This window comes from Gopherus evgoodei, chromosome 2, assembly GCF_007399415.2.
Source record: "Gopherus evgoodei ecotype Sinaloan lineage chromosome 2, rGopEvg1_v1.p, whole genome shotgun sequence".
NCBI lineage: Eukaryota > Metazoa > Chordata > Testudines > Testudinidae > Gopherus > Gopherus evgoodei.
Genome location: NC_044323.1, coordinates 11,385,023 through 11,392,044, shown reverse-complemented (window position 1 = coordinate 11,392,044; position 7,022 = coordinate 11,385,023).

Below are 7,022 nucleotides of genomic sequence, written 5' to 3'. Positions count from 1 at the left end.
CGCCGCATCCTTGGGTCACTGGTAACTCGCTCCCAGGGTGGGTCATTCAGCAGGAATTTGGATTTGCACAGAACACATACAGGATTGGTTTTCATATGGTTACAGAACTGCAGTAAAGTGGAACAATTTTCAGCTTGTGTGATTGGAGGATATCTGGATGCATATTATAAGACTGTCCTCCATAAATGAGGAAAAGTTGAAGTGACTTTTTATTATTCTTTTGTTCCACTCTTTGTTTCTATGGGGAATTGGCCAATGCAATATCACTGTCTTCCTTTTAAACAAATAAAACTAAAAAAAAAAAAGGCAATCGCTGTTGAAAATAGCAATTCCAGTCCTGAAGACCACTGGGGAGCATTTCTTGCTCAATTTTATCCTACTTTTTCTACAGCAAATTACAGTGGATCAGTATATTTGATTTGGGAGAAATGAAGTAACAGCTGCCCAAATTGAGCTTGAGCACTCCTGAATTTTGAGGTGTTCAAATCTGGAAGGCAGGTTCTAGATTCTCTTTCTGAATATTAGATAAATCTGGAAAGGAAAAGTCAATTTCTGCTTCCATGACTCAGAAGTAGAAATCCTCCTACGTGCCTGGTACTGTATCTAAAGTTGCCCAAGTCCAGGGTCTCCCTTCCCTTACTTTTCATTTTAAATTCTAGTGGGATCCACATACCTCCCTTGCTAGGCTTCAGCTAGAGAGAGGCACTGTCCATTTAGTCCACCCAATTCCTTCTTTGGAGGCTGCAAGGTGAGGTCAGACCAGTATCCCTAAGCCAGTCTGGGGATGTCTTCTGAAGGGGAACTCTGGGCCAAAGCCTTCTACTCCTTAGACACACTTGTTCCCCATTCACACTGTCACCTCGCTCTAGCAGTGAGCACTCCATTCACAGCAAGAGGCAGCATGAGGTTTTAGCTACCATACTCCCTCCCTCTCCCTTTCCTGTTGATCGCTGCCAAGGGAATGCTGGGAAATGTAGTTCTTTCCCTGCACCAGGGCTGGCTCTATAGGCAGGGAGCTAACCAAGGAACTACAACTCCCAGGACCCCCTGTTGGTTCTCAGCTCCCAGGCTGGATCCCTGCAGCTGTTGCCCCTGCAAATGGGCTGCCCCAAGCAGCTGCTTGCTTTGCTGGTGCGTAGAGCCACCCCTGACTGGGGATTGGTCCATCTGGTTTTAATAGGGTTACTCTAAGAGTTTGCAGCATCAGGTCCTATGTGTGTCGATTTGTCTTTTTACTCACTCAAACTTGTTAAATGGTTCTGTCTGCGTGTGGGGGAAAGGTTCAGGGCAATTCTTGTCGCTTCCAGCCTCCTTCACTCATTCCTAACTGGACCTCAAACAATGATCCTATACATGACAGCAAATAGCTTGCACCAACCAAGAATTTGAGAGCTTAAGAAAAAATTAACATCATTTGTGTATGATGAGAAAGTTCAACAAGAGGATCCAAATCAGCAAAATGATGTTGCATGTTTAATTGCAGATGTTGGGGTCACAGTGTTATTTAACTATGGGTTTGTCATTTCAGTCGATGATGAAGGAGGTATGTTCCTCATGCCTCCAGCCTATCTCTTCTATGGAGTGTGTGGCAGCCAACAAGGTCCTTCTGCACCAGTCATGCTTCTGCTGCAAGCTCTGCAAGAGGAAGCTAAGGTAAGTAGTGGGACTAGGTGCCATTTACTCCTGAGGGATCTCAAAGTGGCTTACAAAGTGTGGGCCCAGCAGTCCCCTCCAGTATCCTCAAGATGGGGATCTGTGGGCCACCTGGGAAATCTCACAGCCATTCAAAAGAGCCATCCAGTTTCAGACCCTCTGTTCTACATTGTGTGGTGCCTGCGTCAGACATTGTTAGTGTTTAACACATGCACAGTGATAATAATCAGACTTAGTTGGAAAATGGGTTTTTTTCTGCAAAAAATTCAACAACAAAAATCATGTTTTCTCCTCAGAATTTTCCATGGAAAAATTTGGCTTTTTGGTGAAAAATTGAAAAGAGAAATATTTCAATTTGGAAATGCTGTTGTGGCGTCTCATGGGAGTTGTTGTTTGGAGGCCTCTTGCTCCCTTTCTCCTTTGAAGCTGGGCTTCCTGGTCAGACTACATCTCCCATGATGCACCGTGGTCTTCCCTCATGGAGAGGTGAGACATATGTGTCATGGGAGTCCCTGGTCATGGTGCATCAAGGGAGATGAAGTCTGTTTGGAGAGCCTGACTTGCAGAGGAGAATGGGGACATGAGGGAATGGAACTACAACTCCCATGGTGCACTGCAGCAGGATATCCAAATAGAAATATTTTGGTTTGCAGGTCTTTAGTGTTTTGACAAAACAAAAATTCCGTAGAAAGCAGACACTTCTAGTAAAAAATTTTCATTTTAATCAAAAACCAAAAATGTCCATCATAAAAGTATTTTGATGCAAACTTTTCAGCTAGCACTAATAATAGTTCTTTCCCTCACACATAGTACTCAACTGCTGTCCTGGTGTGTGTTTTACAGCTTGCATAATTACACTGCCCTCCAGGGGGCATTTTACTGCAAAGTCCACTACAAGCAGCTTGCCAAAGCCAGGGAAGGAAGCAAGGAGGAAAAGACTGAATGCAAACAACAAGATCAGCAGGTACACACAATGCTAACACCAGGCCTTGGATCAGAGCCCAGGAACAGATATAACAGGGCAGAAAAGAAAATTATGGAGACAGAGAAACTGCAACCCAGACCCTTTAATTCACATCCACATCTAAGCTTGGGGCCTCCTGATGGAATGAGACAGCCGAGCAGTGAGTTTGTCTCGAGAAACCAGCTGAGAACTAGCTGTCCACCTTTGAAAAAAAGCTCTGCAGAGGCAGCCAGAAACCATGACAAACCTGGAAAGAGTGAGGGGCGAGACACTACATTGAATTTACAAACCTACCAGGCTGCAGGCAGCAGAGCAGATGGGGTTATGCTCAAGACACGTGATGGAAAATCAATAGCAGAAACAGCTGTGAAAAAGAAACTGAGCCTGTTACCTAGGGTCACCTTTCTAAAGGAGGACGGGCAGGGTGTTTCCTGGGTTAAAGCAGGGGGTGGGAAAGGAGAGCTCAGAGATGGTAAAAAGAAGCTGGGGTTCATGGAGGGAAACGTGGCGAGAGCTCCAAAAGGAAAGCAAGGGAGCAGAGTATCAGAGAAAGTTGCTGTGTTTCAGCAGAGTAAACCCAGACTGGAAAGTAAGAATGTTCCTGCCATCTCACCGTTAGCACTGGTGCCTGTGAAACCTCCTGCCCGTGGTTCATTCATCTCCCATTCAAAAGCATTAAGAGGTACTAACTGGGCATCTACAATAGCTGTTCAGGCTGGTGCTTTCTCTACTGCAAAACTCCTGCCGAAGGATAAGAAGCTTAGTGTAACTCGCACCACCAAGGGCATGTTTAATGAAGGAAACATAAACCTTAGCATAGAGAGAGCTGAATCTGTTCCCAAAATTATAGTTAATATACCTGAATTGACTCTATCCACAAGTTCCAATACACAGGACCAACAGCATCCCGAGGATACTGGGAGCGGCCCACTGGCCTCTCACATACTAGGAGAATCTGAGATGTACAGCGTTCCAAACATGGTACCAGAATGCGGAACAGGGGGCTACATTCCTTCCCAGCATAAGCCTGAAGCTCAGATACATCCAGCTGAACATGTCGCTGTCAATGGCAATGAAACAACTTGCCTCCCCAGTAAGGCAATGACATCTTACACAGTGGCTGGTTCACCAGAGCTGGGAGTTTTGGTGCCATTACTCCAGACAGCTGAGCAGGTAAATGAGGATTCAAAGACAGACAGCCAAGAGATCTCTGGAAAGCTAATGCCACTAACTTATGAGGCAAATGTGCAGGGATGTGGAGAAGACCTCAAAAGCCCTGGGGCAGAGATTGAGAAGGTGAAAAAAATGCAGCCAGAGAGCGAAGAGTGTTATGAATTTGTGGTGCATATTCCTGGACATATCTCTCAGAAAAGCAAGCCAGAAGGGAGAGCCATCTCTTCAGCTGGACAGGCAGGGAGAACAAATGATCAAACTGGGTCCTACTTACCAGAAATAGAATCTCAAAATATGTATGATCCCCTAGTAAATAGCCCACAAGGGGATACTTTGATAGATAATGTTAAATTATTTACTAGGGACATTTCAGGATCAATGGACACACATCTGAATGCAGCCAGCACTACTGGGATCTCACATGAGAAGCGCAGCAGCTCAGAAGATACTAAACTCAAGTCAAAGGGTCAAGATGACACTCTGGGACAGAGCATCCTCCACATTTCTGAGCCACTGGGCAAAAAGCTAGAAGCTTTCAGATCTAATGAAATAGCAGACCAACCTGAAACTCACCTAGCAGGAAATGGGAATGTGAATATGAAACCCCAACATGAAAATGAGTCACATGGAACTGCTAGTGCTCCCCAAGGCACGGGGACTAGAAATGGTCCTGCCAGGAAAGATACACTCGCAAAAGGTTCCAGCCTTGGGAAAAATCCCTTTGCTAGGCTTTTTGCTTCCGAAAATAAAGGCAGCACCTCAAAGAAAGAGCTTGCGGGGAAAAAGAAATCCACTAAGCCCCAGTCTGCCTTGGTGACATTATTTGGCTATTCCTCAAATAAAGAAAGGAGTCCAAAGCAAAGTCTTACAAAACCTTCACCAAAACTTTCAGAGCAAACACACAATGGAGATCAGCAGGAACCTTCCCAGACTGGAAACTCCTCAAGCCAGTCAAGGCAAGAGGTCAACAAGAAAGAGGACGCATCAGATGCTGTTACTCAGATCAGAAGAGCAGAGGCAGCCCCACAAGATTCACCGCAGAGTTCAGGGTACCACGTGGGAGATGGACTAAGTGAAAGTTTTCCACATTTAGACAGCACTGACGTCTTAGGGTCCAATGTGCTTTTGTTGACTCCTGGTGCAGACAGTTTGCATAATGCTAGAAATTTACCTGAGGCACCTTTTGAATTTCATGACCAACCTGATTTAAATGTGCAAACTGCACAACAGGATGATGCCAATTGCTCATCTTTGATTCCATCAAGGGACTCTCACGAAAAATCTCTAGCAACCAAGGAAGGCAGACAGCTTTCTATGGGACTGACAGCTGCAGCAGACACTAGACTGAGTCTGACCAGTGAAGGAAAGCATTATGACACATGTCTACATAAAATGGAAAACGTGGCTGGTTTGGATGATCAAGATTCAAAGATCAAGACTGGAAGCTTTTCTACATTAAGTCAGTTAGGAGTGTCACACAAAGAAATTGACCTTCCCTTAGAAGACAGAGATCTTTTGGAATCCAGTACACTTTTGTTGTCTGCAGAGGCCAGTAATTTAAAAAACACAAGCAAAAACTTTCCTGGCATCAGTGGTACAGATATGCACAGCCCAACTGATTCAGACATGCAAAATTTGCAAGCGAAGGATCAACCTTCCTTCAATTTAAATTCCTCAGAATTATACAATACAAGTCCATGGCAGAGAAATGAGCCTCAGCTGTTATTAAAACCCAGTTCCCTTCTCCTGATGGAAGAAGACCGTTTAGATATTGACAATACTCATGGAAATCGGAACTCTGAGCTGTTACAGCAGTTTGATCTAGACTCCCAGCTTCAGGTGGATACAAATGATCCTTTTGGACTGGGTCTCGACACTAGACAACCAACTACTGATCATCTGCATACTTGGGGAGACAACTTTCAACCAATGGCCACATCTACTCCCCACGTTTCTGAGCCCCTTAATGATATCCTGGATACTTTGAATACTGAGGCAACAGTAGCACTCCAGCAAGCACTGACGACAGTGGAAGAGAGTGTACAAGCACCAGATCTTCCATAGTATTGCGTGATGTCCAGCCCCATGCAAACCGGGATTTACTTAATGATGGTTTTAAAACTCAAGACTGGTTTATATAGATGTGATTAATGGATAAAAGCACAAACACACACATGCACATACCATTAATTAGCTGACACTGGAAGACGTTTGTTTCACAAAAATCAGATCAGAAATCCAGCCAGGAGGTGACATTAGTGCTGAATTTGAATGCCTGTGATAATTTTTGAATGGCATGGAGATCAGCGTTTGAGATCACAGCCCAGGTCCTAGTGGATAAGTGTCCATATCACAGAATCCACGATCACAGCTAGATCCTTGTCAGCAGTCTCCACAGAGAACCTGAATTGGCCACAAGGACTAACCCACCTTTTCTCACCACTTGAACAGGGCCTCTTCATGTTGGAGCTGAAGCACAATATCAGAACAGCAAGGAGAAAGCCTGAATTGCTGTTTTCTAAGTTATAATAGATTCATAGAGGCCTTCAGGCTTCAAGGATGTCACTCTAGTAAGCTTTCATGGGCAACAAATTCAATCAGAAACCAGAAGGGAATAGCACTGTCATTTGAGAATCTACCTCTCCTTAATAAAAATGACAGCAGTGGAGATGCAAACTGTGCAAAGAAACAGAACTTTCCATCACTTTTCACCATGTTGTTTCTATAACACCCAACAATAATCCTTGACTTCCTCCTGCCTTCAACACTGGTGATCTCTCTCCACCTCCTGCACATTCTGACCCTCCCCTTGGCTTTCGTAGCACCTTCCTCTCATGGTTTCCCCTTGTCAGTCTAGCAGCTTTCGCAGCATGTCCTTTGGCAGTTCTTCTCCTTTGGCCCATCTCCCTTTCTCAGCGGGAGTCCCACAAGATTCTCCCTGTGTGAGTGCGTACCTGTATATGCATGCATTGCTCCCCTCTACTAGATACTCAGTTCTGTGCAATAGGCCCTATATACTGCTAATAGTGATCTTCCTTTTTCTAAAGTGCAGGGGTCCTGTGCTTCTTGAGAGAAGTTCTATCCCCTGCTGCTGCTGTGACCTTCAGCAGGGCCACACTGTGCAACTTAACAATAAATGTCACATCTTGGATAGCCATGGATTTGTTTCAGGTGTAACCCACTTCCCTCCCCCTATGGAGTTTGCCAGCTCCTGGAGCTCTGGACTGAGCCT